This window comes from Haematobia irritans, chromosome 2, assembly GCF_050003625.1.
Source record: "Haematobia irritans isolate KBUSLIRL chromosome 2, ASM5000362v1, whole genome shotgun sequence".
NCBI lineage: Eukaryota > Metazoa > Arthropoda > Insecta > Diptera > Muscidae > Haematobia > Haematobia irritans.
In genome coordinates this window covers 211,618,990-211,636,093 of record NC_134398.1, presented here as the reverse complement: position 1 = coordinate 211,636,093, position 17,104 = coordinate 211,618,990, and positions in this window count along the sequence as shown.

Sequence of the window (17,104 nt, the reverse complement as noted above, 5' to 3'; positions counted from 1 at the left end):
GAGGTCAAATCTGGGGATCGGCTTATATGGGGGCTATATATAATTATGGGTCAATGTGGACCAATTTTTGCATGGTCACTAGAGAACATATACCAACATCATGTACCAAATTTCAGCCGGATCGGATGAAATTTGCTTCTCTTAGAGGCTCCGCAAGCCAAATCGGGGGATCGGTTTATATGGGGGCTATATATAATTATGCACCGATGTAAACAAATTTTTGCATGGTTGTTAGAGACCATATACTAACACCATGTACCAAATTTCAGCCGGATCGGATGAAATTTGCTTCTCTTTGAGCAATCGCAAGCCAAATTTGGGGGTCCGTTTATATGGGGGCTGTACGTAAAAGTGGAACGATATGGACCAATTTTTGCCTGGTTGTTAGAGACCATATACTAACACCATGTACCAAATTTCAGCCGGATCGGATGAAATTTGCTTCTCTTAGAGCAATCTCAAGCCAAATTTGGGGGTCCGTTTATATGGGGGCTATACGTAAAAGTGGACCGATAGAGTCCATTTGCAATACCATCCGACCTACATCAATAACAACTACTTGTGCCAAGTTTCAAGTCGATAGCTTGTTTCGTTCGGAAGTTAGCGTGATTTCAACAGACGGACGGACATGCTCACCACGACCCAGAATATATATACTTTATGGGGTCTTAGAGCAATATTTCGATGTTTTACAAACGGAATGACAAAGTTAATATACCCCCATCCTATGGTGGAGGGTATAAAAATCTAATAAAAAAAATCAATCACAAATTTTTTGTTTCATTTCTTTAATGACGGTGATTGAAGAAATTTCATTTAAAGATTAATTGGATCAATAAAAGTCGTGATGGAAATTAAAAAATATTTTTTTTCTGTGCATAAAGAAACTATTAATTTGTCTTTGCTACAATATGGATAAAAAAAACAGCTTTATAAACGATATGGATTATGGTAGAGGTGGTTTACCACATGTGACATCACAATCGATTAGTAATTCTTTTATTTTATACGTTTTACTTGAAGCTTTTTGGACTTGGCAAGGATATATGATTTTTGAAATTTTTAATTGAAGCTTATTCCGAAACTCCGAAAGAGAGATCGAGTGACACAATATGGATGTATAATTTTTAGGGGTGAGTATCCCTACTAAATCAGACTAAAATCCCCGATAAACAAAGAGATTTTAATGGAAGATGCAATATGGCCTTGCGATAGAGACTAGATGCCTCACTATTTGTAATTTGGACGTGTAGGGTGCCATTCATGTAAACGTTTTTTTATATCCTCACCATAGAAGGGGGTGGGGGTGGTTATATTTTTGTCATTCCGTTTGTAACACATCGAAATATTGGTCTACGATCCCATAAAGTATATATTTTATATATTTTGGGTCGTGGTGAAATTCTGAGTCAATCTAAGCATGTCCGCCCGTCCGTCTGTCTGTTGAAATCACGCTAACTTCCGCACGAAACAATCTATCGACTTGCAATTTGGCACAAGTAGTTTGTTGTTAATGTAGTTCAGATGGTATTGCTAATGGGCTATATTGGGCCACTTTTACGTATAGCCCCCGGATTTAAACGGACCACCAGATTTGACTTGCGGAGCCTCTAAGAGAAGCACATTTCATCCGATCTGGCTGAAAGTTGGTACATGGTGTTGGTATATGGTCTCTAACAACCATGTAAAAATTCGTTCAATTTTAATTAAAGCTTACGGAACTCCGAAAGAAAGATCGAGTGATGCTATATGGGTACATGATTCCTAGATTTGGTTTGCGGAGCCTCTAAGAGAAGCAAATTTCATCCGATCCGGCTGAAATTTGGTACATGGTGTTGGTATATGGTCTCTAACAACCATGTAAAAATTGGTCCATATCGGTTCATAATTATATATAGCCCCCATATAAACCGATTCCCAGATTTGGCTTGGGGATCCTCAAAGAGAAGCAAATTTCATCCGATCCGACTGAAATTTGGTACATGATGTTGGTATATGATCTCTAACAACCATGCAAAAATTGGTCCATATCGGTTCATAATTATATATAGCCCCCATATAAACCGATCCCCAGATTTGACCTCCGGAGCCTCTTGAAGGAGCAAAATTCGTCCGATCCGGTATGTATGGCCGATAACAACCATGCCAAATTGGTCCGTATCGATCTATAATTATATATATCCCCCAGATAAACCGATTCCCAATCACAGAAAAATCACAATTGCCACTCGAGCCAAAAATAATCTACCAAAATTTTATTGCCACAGAAAATTTTACCAAAATTTTATATTTCTCTAGAAAATTTTGTCAAAAAAATTTTTTTCTGTAGAAAATTTTATCAAAATGTTATTTCTATAGAAAATTTTGTAAAAAGTTTATTTCTATACAAAATTTTGTCAAAAAATTTTTTCTATAGAAAATTTTGTCAAAATTTTATTTCTATGGAAACTTTTGTCTAAATCTTATTTGTGTAGAAAATTTTGTCAAAATATTATTTCTATAGAAAATTTTTAAAGCATTTCATAGTTGGAGAGGAATATATTGAAAAATCTTCCAAAACATCAAGAATTCTACCAACCTACCAAACAGTAAAAAATCTGCAATTTTTGGTAGACTCGTGTTCATAATTGTATATAGCCCCCATATAAAGCGACCCCCACACGGACGAAAAATACTGTTTTTCATATGTTTGGGTGTAAACATATAGGAACTCAATTTTTTTAACACAATATTTTTAAGTGCAAGCATATAATGTTCATAAACTATCATAACATGATTGGGACATATATGTTAATATGTTAGAACATATTATGTTTGGGACATAAAATGTTTGTAAATATAATATGCTTAGATGCAAACATATATTAATTTGGAAATAGCCTATAAACATATATGTGTTTAGAAAGAGAGACCTAGAGAGTATGCAGTAAGTAAAATAATGGAAGAAACCAATTGGCGCCATAAAAATATATCCACACAATGAAAATTTCATTAAATTTTTTTTCTACCAGTTTTTGCCCTAAGGTGAAACATAATATGTTTGAACAATACAAACAATATTTTGTTTGGACCAATCCTGAAAATATATATGCGTGAAGCAAAATGTGTTTGGGTTATATGTTACAGAAGCGTTTATAGGCTATTTCCAAATTAATATATGTTTGCATCTAAGCATATTATATTTAAAAACATTTTATGTCCCTAATATAATATGTTCTAATATATTAACATATATGTCCCAAACATGTTATGCTAGTTTATGAGCATTATATGCTTGCACTTAAAAATATTGTGTTAAAAAATTTGAGTTCCCAACATATAATTTTTACACCCAAACATATGAAAAACTGTCATTTACGTCCGTGTATATACTTGTTTATATTGAATTTTATATTGAAATCACAGAACTCGGAACTCGGTTTTGAAGCCGAGTTTTCTTTCCATCCATAGAGACAATTTTGAACAAAACCGATAAAATCATAAAAGATAAAACGGACCACCAGTTGCAATGGTTTGCATGCCCGTCTTGCATACACAAGGTCGTGGGTTCGACTCCTGCTTCGACCGAACACCAAAAAGTTTTTCAGCGGTGGATTATCCCACTTCAGCTGGTGACATTTCTGAGGGTTTCAAAGCTTCTCTAAGTGGTTTCACTGCAATGTGGAACGCCGTTCGGACTCGGCTATAAAAAAGAAGCTCCCTTGTCATTGAGCTTAACATGTAATCGGGCAGCACTCAGTGATAAGAGAGAAGTTCACCAATGTGGTATCACAATAGACTGAATAGTATAAGTGAGCCTGATACATCGGGCTCCCACCTAACCTAACCTAACCAGTTGTCGCCCACCAGTTTTGATCACTCTAGTTTCACTCTATCTAAACTATTTTAAACGTTTTTAATGCACTAATTAAAGAAATGAAAGATTTTCTGTAGTATTAGATCCTAATGACTCAAATCTAATATAAAGGGTGATACGTTCAAAATTTGGTCAATATCAACCTGACGCATTTCTTTCAATTTTGCATTTAAAAAACCTGAACACCCCTCATTTTGAAGGTGTGTGTGTGTAGAATGTTGCTCCTATTTTGATTTTGGAATTCACTCTTCAGTTGTCAAAATGCCGTCCAAGCAAGAATAGCAGCGTATCAAAATTTTGCTCGCGCATCGCGAAAATCCGAGCTACTCGCACGCAAAGCTGGCAAAATCCCTAAAAGTAGCCAAATCAACCGTTACAAATGTAATTAAAGTGTTTGGGGAACGTTTGTCGACAGCCAGGAAGTCTGGATCGGGGGGAAATCGAAAACCGGAAGCCGCTGAGACGACAAAGAGAGTTGCCGGTAGTTTCAAGCGAAACCCTAACCTCTCTCTCCGAGATGCCGCAAATAAGCTGGGTGTATCGTCTACAACCGTGCATCGAGCCAAAAAACGAGCCAGACTATCGACTTACAAGAAGGTAGTGACTGCAAATCGCGATGATAAACAAAATACGACGGCCAAAGCGCGATCCAGGAAGCTGTACACGACGATGCTGACGAAGTTTGACTCCGTGGTAATGGACGACGAAACCTACGTCAAAGCCGACTATAAGCAGTTTCCGGTACAGGAGTTTATACGGCAAAAGGAAGGGAAAAGGTAGCAGATATTTTCAAGCACATAAAACTGTCAAAGTTCGCAAAGAAATATCTGATTTGGCAAGCCATCTGTACCTGTGGCTTGAAAAGCAGCATTTTCATAGCTTCCGGGACTGTCAACCAACAAATGTACGTGAAAGAGTGTTTGAATAAACGTCTGCTGCTTTTCCTGAAGAAACACTGTTGTTCCGTACTGTTTTGGCCGGATTTGGCATCTTGCCATTACGGTAAAAAGGCCATGGAGTGGTACGCCGCCAACAACGTGCAGGTGGTTCTCAAGGACAAGAACCCTCCCAACACGCCAGAGCTCCGCCCAATTGAGAAATACTGGGCTATTGTCAAGCGGAACCTAAAGAAGACCAAAAAACTGCTAAGTACGAGCAGCAGTTCAAGGCAAACTGGCTTTCTACGGCGAAGAAGGTGGACAAGGTGGCTGTACAAAATCTGATGGCAGGTGTCAAGCGTGAGGCCCGGCAATTCGGATTTGGAAAAGCGAAAGCCTTACTGAATATTTTTCCTGAATTTTATACTAATTGAACTTGAAAAAGAAATTTAATTTGATTTTTTAAATAAACGATTTCACCGATTTACATGCGTTTTCCCTTGACCAAATTTTGACCGTATCACCCTTTATTTAGAAGGTAAATAAGCTTATTACAACCTGCCGATCATAGCATTGGTCATTACAATTTTAGTTGAACATTTTTTAAATATTATTTTATGGCATGTTTACTTCACTTTCACTGTCATCAAATCTTTAAAATTTCACCTTTTAATGTAACACATGCTTGTAGTAAATTTTATAATTCACATTAATATCCACAATTATTTATAGTAAACATCTTCTCTTGCTTCTTTTAATTGCTATACATTTTTATATTTTTTTTTATATATTCGTTTTTTTTTTCACATAAAAAAAATTATGGCGAAAATGTATGAACACTACACAATATTCTTGGATACACTTGAATTTTTTGAGATGCTCCCTCGCGTTTACTCAACCCGCATACCGTGCAACACATGCCGTCCACACACAAATATTCAATTTTCAAAAATAAACAGAATTCGTGAATCGAGACCGTTACCCTCTAGCAAATAAAAACAACAACAACCGAAGGAGACAACACCAAATGGCAACAGATTTCAACTTCAAAACGATTCTGTTGTTGTTGTTGTTTTGTTTTTATTCTGTGGATCAACAACTCATAGTGCATTCATTAAAGATTCACTTTTAGATTGTTAAGATATACATATGAATTTTATGCGGCACCCTCTCTCACCCTTTCGGTTAATGCCACCAACAACAACAACAACAACGTCCACGATGACGATGAATTGGCAAAGGGCAAATGACTATAGTTTGGAGTTTCATGGAGTAAACAACAATGTGTACTCCCTAATATTGTGGGGTTGTATGCAATACTGTTACACTTGCCATATGTATCATGACCTGCAGAGGCGGAGTAATTCGATGAGAATGCTCACACACGCGTACACAAACACACACTGTAACTGTACTCATTTGCCAATTTGGATTTTGTAGGGAGCTGTTTTTTTTTTATTTCATTCACTATAGTTGGGGTTAGGCCTACGTTCACAGGAATTTAATTTCCCCCCATTTTTCAGATGGTTGAGTTGCAAATATCATCTTTATAAACAATAATTTTGTTGGAAATTTTAAATAAACAACACGCACACACTCACAAAAAATATCCCTTCTGGGAGGCTGTTTTATTAAAGCACTTCAAGCAGCAGGACGTTTTGCTAAAAATAAATTTGCCATAAAATTGTAGATTTAACACTGTACCGTACCGTTATAAATGGCAAAATGCAAAACAAGCAAAGCCATGCAACAAATGCGCCAAAACACCGGAAGGCAATTTATGTATACATATTATGCCCGGATGTGGCAGAGACTGAAGTTTGACGATTCCCTATTCTCATGCCACAAACAGCAGAGAATAGAAACGCACCCGTAAACTGTTTCAAAAGAACCGACAACAACAACAACTTTAACTCACACTTCGAGTATTAATAGCAAACGTTGGTTAAATGCTGCTTTCGTTTTTCTCCTTGTTCTATATCACCATAAATTGCTATAATTTTTCCATTTAAGCATTTCCTTCTTATTCACACAGTATGATAATCAATTTCACTAATATTTTTTCTATTATTTTCTTAACAAAACTCAAAACTTCACTAATTTTGTCTTTTATTTGTGGTACGAATTATTTGTCTTTGATTTGTGTATGTTACAAAAATTCATGCGCGTCTACCATCCGTGTGTAACCAACCGTTCGTTATGTTTGTTTACATACAACTAACCGGTCATTCGTTTGTTATTGTTGCCGATACCCCAACATGGGGGGCTTGTAGACACTCGCTGTTGTTATTGTTGTTGTTGTTGATGATGTTTCTGTGGATCATTTTGGGTTTGTTTACATTTTTGTGTGCAAAGATGCTACAGTATGTTATAACTTCGGCTCTCATCTAATGTGTTCTACTCTCTGTTTAATTCACTATGTGAGAAGAATACTAATCGTTTTAACTCTTTCTCTTGCATTATTTTCTCAGAGATTGTATTGTAACTTCATTATTATCAATCGCACGTGTTTCTTAATTTATATTGTTCGTTTTTTTTTATGGGCATAATGCGAGAGTATAAAGAGAGTATTTTTGGGTAGCCATGAGTGAGAGTATGTGTATTACATATGGGATTGCATTGTGGCGTTCAATCGATCTTTTGTGTGTTTGCTACATCTCATGCCTACAAAAGGCCGGTATTTTTTCAAACAATAGCATAAACAAATAACATCAAAATAAATACACACATTTGTTTTCAATTCCAATTGAAAGTATTCAGCGGACCATAGGCTATAGGGTTGCCATCATTTATATAAAAAAACAAAAAAACATTTTTCTAGATACTTATGAGATTTCCATTCAGATTAAATTCCATAGAGGAATGTAGCGGAGAGAAATGTGTAATCGTTAACATTTAGCTGAACAATTCTTGAATTTACCATCGTCAACTCATCAAAATTGTTGAGTCTATAACATGCCATGATTTATTTGAGAAACCAAGAGAGATATAAATACAGTAGAATTCATTTATAGCGACCTCGGTTATAACGACCATCCGTTTATAACGACGGATTTTCAAAGCAAGTTTGGTTCTTAATAGTTTGTACATGCGCAAGCATTCGCTTAGAACGACTCCGGTTTTAGCGACCATCTGCTTTTAACGACCAATTTGCACGTCTGCTTTGGAATGGACATTCGGTTATAACGACGATGTAAGTTCTGTGTACTAATTTTTTTTTCATTCCATTTTTTGTCGTCAGCCAATACTAAATAAAGAATCATACACGCTCACAAAAAATCGCTTCTGTAACATATACTCCCAAACATATTTTGCTTCAAGCATATACATTTTTGGGTATTGCCCAAACATTTATATGTTTGATCTCTTCCAATATATAATATGTTTGAAAGCATATTGGTCCAAACAATATATGTTTGGGTAGTCTAAGTTCCAAACATTTTGTATTTTTGCATCCAAATTCAATAATGTTGTCTTCCAAAAAACAATATGTTATTATGTGACCATATAATATGTTTGGAAGCATTTTGCACCCAAAAATATTATATGCTTAAAAAAATTCTCCCAAACAATATTGTGCTCAAAATTTTATTTATTTATTTATATATTTACAATCATAATGAATTATGAACATAAACAGGTAATATAGGTGCTAACAACATAGGTTTTCGACCTGAATGCTCAAAATTTTGTTTCTGCCCAATTGTATATTCCCCCACATCTTTCTCACTTCCACGAGATTTTTTAGTTCTTAGCACCTTTTTCTGTAATACAAACATTGTAGAAGAAATTATTCAATTGTATGATTTTTTTATTTTAATTTTACCTTTTGCCGGACGGGGATTCGAACAGCGGACCACACAGTTTGTAAGGATCAAAGAAGTAGCTGATCAATTGCCCAAGGAAAAATAAAATGTTAATTTTGTAATAACAAGCAACAACCACCAACTTAATTCAATATCGCTCCCTGTTAAATAGCGCTCCAAGCTACTAAACACATATATGTTTATAGGCTATTTCTAAATTAATATATGTTTGCATCCAAGCATATTATATTTAAAAACATTTTATGTCCCAAACATAATAGGTTCTAACATATTAACATATATGTCCCAAACATGTTATGCTAGTTTATGAACATTATATGCTTGCACTCAAAAATATTGTGTTTAAAAATTTGTGTTCCAAACATATAATGTTTATAGCCAAACATATGAAAAACAGTCTTTTTCATCCGTGTATACTGCGGGGAATCACAGAATTTGTTTTCGACTATCCCAAACAGAGGTGCAAATGACAAAGAAGAAATATTCAAACCAAATGTTCAAAATTTGTCATCGATAAAATTAGTTTAGATGTTTGAAAAGCAATTATCGCAAACAACTTATGCTGAAAATTATTCGCGATGCAGACAATAACACACAAAGCACCATTAGTTTGTTAGATGCAATTGACATGGTGGCCTCTGCTTGGCAAAGTGTAAAATCAACAACAATAGCTAACTCTTTCCGACATGCGGGACTACTTCCAGCCGAAAGTGTGTACCCAGATGTAGATTTCGAAGACGAAGATGATATTCCGCTTTCGTTGCTACAGGAAACATATAAAAATATGCAACAAGTAGCCGAATATATTGACTGGGATGAGTTCGTAAATGTCGATGACAACGTCGTGACATCAGAAAGCCTTCATTGAGCGAAATAGTGGAGAACACAAAAGAAAATGATGAAACTCACAGCGATAATGAACCAGATGACGAAGATGAGCCAATCAAAATTCCAACTAGGACAGAAACCTTGAGTGCGGTGCACACATTAAAAAATTATTTACGATTTGGGGGTTCTGATTTAGCAGAGAGTTTATATAGTTCCGTTGAAATTATTGAAAGTAAATTATTAAAAGAAATTCTTGTAAATAGAAAACAAACCACAATTCTAAACTATCTCAATAAATATGAATATACATGATTAAAAAAATATTGTGTACACTTATTTGGATACAACGACGTTCGGTTATAACGACGTATAATTTCGGTCCCTTGGCGGTCGCTATAACCGAATTCTACTGTACGTAGATAGGCAATTAATCTATAGTATAGAAGAAGTAGGTACAAACTTGAATCTGTTCCGGTCTTGCTAAAAGCGCATGACCACCCACCCACTCCCATCCACTGATTCTGGATTATAATCCTCACTTTTTATACCCTCCACCATAGGATGGGGGTATATTAACTTTGTCATCCCGTTTGTAACACATCGAAATATTGCTCTAAGACCCCATAAAGTATATATATTCTGGGTCGTGGTGGAATTCTGAGTCGATCTGAGCATATCCGTCCGTCCGTCTGTTGAAATCACGCTAACTTCCGAACGAAACAAGCTATCGACTTGAAACTTGGCATAAGTAGTTGTTCTTGATGTAGGTCGAATGGTGTTGCAAATGGGCCATATTGGTCCACTTTTACGTATAACCCCCATATAAACGGACCCCGAATTTTGGCTTGCGGAGCCTCTAAGAGAAGCAAATTTGATCCGATCCGGCTGAAATTTGGTACATGGTGTTAGTATATGGTCTCTAACAACCATGCAAAAATTGATACACATCGGTCCATAATTACATATAGCCCCCATATAAACCAATCCCCCCGATTTGGCTTGCGGAGCCTCTATGAGAAGCAAATTTCATCCGATCCGGCTGAAATTTGGTACATGGTTTTAGTATATGGTCTCAAACAACCATGCAAAATTTGGTAGACATCGGTCCATAATTACATATAGCCCCCATATAAACAAATCCCCCCGATTTGGCTTGCGTAGCCTCTATGAGAAGCAAATTTCATCCGATCCGGCTGAAATTTGGTATATGTTGTTAGTATATGGTCTCTAATGACCATGCAAAAATTGGTCCACATCGGTCCATAATTATATATAGCCCCCATATAAACCGATCCCCAGATTTGACCTCCTGTGCCTTTTGGAGAAGCAAAATTCATCCGATCTGGTTGTAATTTGGTACGTGGTGGTAGTATATGATATTTAACAACCATACCAAAAGTGGTCCATATCAGTCCATAATCATATATAGCCCCCATATAAACCGATCCCGAGATTTGGTTTTGGAGCCTCTTGAAGGAGCAAATTTTATCCGAGTTGAAATTTGGAACATTGTCCTAGTATATGGCCGTTAACAACTATCCCTAACTAGGTCCATATCGGTCTGTAGTTTTATATAGCCCTCAGATAAATCGATCCCCAATCACACAAAAATTGGTCCATATCAAATTAATAATTCTATATAGCCTCCACATAAACGACCCCCATATTTCAATTTCCATGTCGATTCGTAATTATTTGTAGACTTACCTATACATAACTTTTTTGTCTAATATATACCACGTATGGACTAACTCACAATTTAGAAAACGATGTTAAGAAGTTTTAAGATATTCGATTGTGGATGACAGTCTTTAGTAGAAGTTTCTACGCAATCCATGGCGGAGTGTACATAAGATTCGGCCTTGCCGAACTTACGGCCGTATATACTTGTTAGCTATTGTTTTTTACACCGATCTTATGTCAACATTGAATTTAAAGTCAAATTATTCCAATTAACAGGGTGGTAAAGCGCTATATTCCAATATACCCCCTCCACCATAGGATGGGGGGGTTAGGTGGCAGCCCGATGTATCAGGCTTACTTAGACTATTCAGTCCATTGTGATACCACAGTGGTGAACTTCTCTCTTATCACTGAGTGCTGCCCGATTCCATGTTAAGCTCAATGACAAGGGACCTCCTTTTTATAGCCGAGTCCGAACGGCGTTCCACATTCCAGTGAAACCACTTAGAGAAGCTTTGAAACCCTCAGAAATGTCACCGGCATTACTGAGATGGGATAATCCACCGCTGAAAAACTTTTTGGTGTTCGGTCGAAGCAGGAATCGAACCCACGACCTTGTATATGCAAGGCGGGCATGTAAAACCATTGCACCACGGTGGCTCCTGTGGGGGTATATTAACTTTGACATTCCGTTTGTAACACATCGAAACATTGTTCTCATACCCCATAAACTATATAAATTCTGGGTCGTGGTGAAATTCTGAGTCGATCTAGCGAGGTTCGTCTTAGCTTCCGAACGAAACCAGCTATCGACCTGAAATTTGTCACCATAAACATTGGTATTCTCTCTTTCGTAATGGCCAGAGAGGCATAGCTTTAGCAAAGCAGATAAATAACTCCAAATTTTGCACGGTTAACGAAGAGACCCCCACGAGAATTATGAGTGATTGCAGCAGTTCGCCAGATATATCTGGTCGGATAAATGACCTATCCTGACAATCGGTCATTTCACTGGGATCAGACCACCTCCCCATAATTCTCCCCTTTAACCGAGTTTCCGACTTCATAACCTCTGAACCAACCAAAAGAAAGCCAACTGGGAAGGCTTCAGAGAATATACAGATCGCCGCTTCATTGAGCTCCCGTCCCCCTTCCATGTTCCATGTTTCGTCGCGAATGAACGCCGTCGTGCGAACCCTGCAGATCCTAAAATTTGGGACTTTAATCTAGCGATTAGTAAGATAGATAGGTAAGATGTGGTCAACAGTGGGTGCCCTCTCGAACCCGGCTACTAGAGATGAAGGGATTTCAATCAACTTTGACCACGTGAAACTTGAGTGATCCAAAGAGTTGGTCGAGATTTTTCAACCGACAGTTTGCCAAGCATCCCGTGAGTAATAGAGCGAAAAGGAGAGTCATTCGACGCAACTGAAGTCTGCGAACCGACAACACACCACAATTTACCACAGCCAAAGTTATCCTATAGTCCTGCTTGCCACTGAATGAAAGTAAAGTCGACTATCAAAAACCTTTTTCGGGAGGTTCGAGTGTAATTCACATTGGGTTTAGTGAATTATTCGAATTTGTTCTGAAAATTTGTAGATAGTTTTGCTGCATGTAGAAGACGCTGAAGAGGAAGGTGGCAGTCGATCGTCCATCCAACCATCCTGCAGTCTAAAGGACTTTGCCCAAATCAATTTGACAAAAATAATTTTATTCTCTGCTCAAGCTGTAGTTTAACCACGGTAAAGTTTTGAAGCTGAAATCATACAATAGTGGTAAAATTATTATTCTATGATAATGAATGAATTCAAATTATCTCATTTTCTTTATAAGTTGATAACTTATCATTAGAGTAAGCAAAAAGTTTCTCTTATTAAAAAAAAAATTGACCACAAGTATGATCTAATGATCATCAATTGTGATCCAACAACCGCAGGAAAATGTAAAAAAAATAAATATTTTCAACATACATATATTTCATAAATTTAACACGCACGCCCAGAGGGTCTTTTAATTATTTACTTAAATAATTCACAATTAAATTGGTACGATCCCAAAATGAACAACAAAGAACAAAAAAAGGAGGCCATAATCAGTAACTCAAGCAACGAAAGGCCCAAAACATCCGCACATTAAGTGGGTGATTCCATATTCCATCTGCCACAATATATCTCCCCCATACCACCAAAAATATATTTGTGGTCAGTTTCATGGCAAACGAACAAAAGAGCCAATAATTACACTGCCAAATAAACTTGTGGAAGAAGTAAAAAAAAAAACTACAAATGGAAACTTTTAACACATTTGCCGAAGCTCTGCCAGAAAATCTCAGGTACTTATCCATGAGAACAAGCCAAATAGATTTGGGATTTTGATTTCTCCAGAAGACTTCACCAAGCCACCGATATGGATTAGAGTTCATTGATAACGCAACGGGAGTTAACACCAACGATCGCTAACGAAATGAGCTTTCGAACAATGGCTTATGAATCGAATCAATACAGCCGAAAAAGAAGACACAGTAGTAATAAAGCCCCTCATCATCATATTGTGAACTAAATGTGGAGCTGTTTACATTGTACGAACTCTAACGAAAAGTACAAATGAACCTCGTTAGCACCACATATGAGTCCATGGACAGATGATTATTATGTGTTTTTTTTTTACCGATGGTAGTTTTAGATCAGAAAGATCTAAAACTGGGAGGAAAAAATAGGGCTTAACTATGAATGATGCTTAAGCTAACTCAGCAGGTTGTAATATTTTGGACAAAGAGTGATGACTTTTTGGAGTGATGAGTTTTTTATTATATCCCAATAACTTGTAGTGTACACAAGTACATATGTACGACAAAAAGTTGCACACCCCATGCAGTATTTAAATGTGAATAAATCGTTTGTTGTTCGTTGCCGTGATACTGGTAGTTGAGGGTTGCCTTTTATATTTCTAGATTGGAAAACCCTAGTATTGCAATCTGCATCATGGACGTGCCTCGGCGTCATTATATTATCGCTCACATACACATCTCCGGCAGAATGTCACAAAAATTGAAATATAAATACTATGCGAGTTAAACAAGTAAGGAAAGTCTAAAGTCTGAACATATTTTGAGGCAACTTCGCAAAAGTGTATTTATGATTTATCGGTCCATAGATATGTATTAGAAGCATAGGCAAGTAATTTTTACAAGTTTTCAACTTAGCAGTGGCGATTTTATAACGAAAATGTGGGTATTTTGGCCATTTTTTAATTTAAGGCAATGTCGGTCCTATAATTTGGATTTTGAAATCGAAAAAATAAGATTAAGGGATTGTAGCTATATGAGAAGATGATGCACAGTAGTGGTGAAAAAATGATTCAACTTGGGAGAAATGATTCTCGTAAGTAATTTCCATAAGAAATTAGCATATAAGACCCAAATTGAATCATCTCACCCAGCCAGATCTTACTACAGACTATGCACAGATAAAAATAAGTTTGAGAACCAATAACTTTTGTTGGAAAACCAATAACAAAATTTGTTAATTTAATAACCATTATTACAAAAAAGTTATTAGCAATCGTTACCATCAGAAGGCAACAAATAATTTGTGTTCTCAATAACATAATTTGTAAGTAATTTGTTGAGCATCCAACAGTACAAAATATTTGTTGTTGGACGTTACGTTTAATCCTCAACAAATATTTTTGAATTTGAACGAAAAAATTTGTATACGGTTTGTTGGAGTCTATCAATGACCTGTAACAAATTTATTGGTGTATTGACAAAAAATTGAAATTGACAGAATTGCAAAATTGCCGGAACAATTTTGGAGATATTTTGTTAAGTACACACAAAGAAGGAATATGACCAAAATGCTATTTTTGGACGGGGAACATGTAACATTTTTGTGTCGAAAATCCTATACTCAGTTTTGTAAATGTATGACGATTTTAAATTTGAGTAGTCCTAGCAAGCATTTTGACAACTTTTTGCCCAGTGATATATTCTAGTTAATTAGAATTGTAATAACTCTAATCCCGATATTAATATGGTTTTATTAATTATCTCATACAACAAACACTTTTAAGAAACTAACAAATTGAAAAATAAAAATTTTGCACAGACATTTATAAATGCTTTTCTGTATTCTCTGATGAATGAGCTCTTTGCTTGCTATCATACACGTGCATGTGCTCATACTCATTTTGTTCTAACGGTATTCTTCGCATACTTCTTTTAGCTTTCGTACATGTTCTCAGCGATGTGCGCGTAACCAGTCTTGTATTTTTGTATTTATATCGGTAGCAGTCAACTATTTTCTCAACAAAACAATTTGTTAAAAATTCAGAATATTTCTATTATTTCCTCTGTCAAGCATCTACAAACACATTTCAACAACAAATGCCTCATATTCAATAGACAAATTTGTTGAGCATCAGCAGATTTTACATACGAATAAAGTTGTTAATATTTATTTGCAGTTATTTTTTTGTGTGTGGAAATGTGGATTAGCTAACACTGAAACATAGAATAGTCAGGCTTGTAAGATGGGTATCTGGCATTTTCTTTTCAATACCATAATAATACAAATTCCTTAATCTTCATATCCAATTAGCTCGCATTTAAAATTGTAATTAATGTAAAGTAATTGATTTGGACGAAACCCGATACCAGGCTAACATAAAAATAAACTAACATTTGTTTGTACGTGAATAGCTTTATTAATATACCGGAAAAATCGAATGGAAATTCGATAAATGAGATCTGTATCCTAATTTTAATTATATAAATCCTAGACTTAAAGCCAGATAGGTCGCAAAAAAATTTACTTATTTTAAAAAACTCGCATCTTTGGCTCGGAATCAATACCAAAATCCTTGAAGGCAGGTCAAAATCTTTGGTCCCAAGTAAACTTTTTTTGAGTGTACTTAAAACTTAAATCTCACATTATGGGACGAAACACAATTTTAGTAAAAACCAAATAAGGAAAGTCTGAAGTCGGGCGGGGCCGACTATAATATATTCTGCACAACTTTGTATTTAGATTTACATTTCGATACAATCTAAAATCCCTCAAATTTGTTGAGAGCTTTGTATAAAGGTTTGTGTTCCCATTAATCAATATTTAAAACTGACCCGATTTGGACAATATTTTGGCAGACTTCTACAAAATTTTGGGCACAGCTGATGCATTGAGTCCAGTGTGGCGCTGCGCATAAATAAAGAAATTATTTCTAATTTCGCAAAAATGCATTTATGATTTTTACAAGTTTTCGTCTTAGCAGTGAGTATCGGTAAGAAATACAATTTAGAGAAAATTTTCTATAGAAAAAAAATTTTGCAAAATTTTCTATAGAAATAAAATGTTGACAAAATTTTCTATAGAAATAAAATGTTGACAAAATTTTCTATAAAAATAAAATGTTGAGAAAAATTTCTATAGAAATATAGTTTGACCAAATTTTCTATAGAAACAAAATATTGACAAAATTTTCTATAGAAATAAAATTTTAACAAAATTCTCTATAGATAAAAAATTTTGACAAAATTTTCTATAGAAATAAAATGTTGACAAAATTTTCTATAGAAATAAAATTTTGAGAAAAATTTCTATAGAAATATAGTTTGACAAAATTTTCTATAGAAATAAAATATTGAAAAAATTTTCTATGGAAATAAATTTTTGACAAAATTTTCTATAGAATAAAATTTTGACAAAATTTTTTTTGGAAATAAAATTTTGACCAAAATAGCTATAGAAATAAAATGTTGACCAAAATATCTATAGAAACAAAATTTTGACAAAATTTTCTATAGAAATAAAATTTTGACAAAATTTCTGTAAAATAAAACTTTGACAAAATTTTTTATAGAAATAAAATTTTGACAAAGTTCTCTATAGAAATAAAATTTTGAAAATTTTTTTTTATAGAAATAAAATTTTGACAAAATTTTTTATAGAAATAAAGTTTTCTATAGAAATAAAATTGTGACAAAATTTTCTATAGAAATAAAATTTTGACAAAATTTCTTATGGAAATAAAAT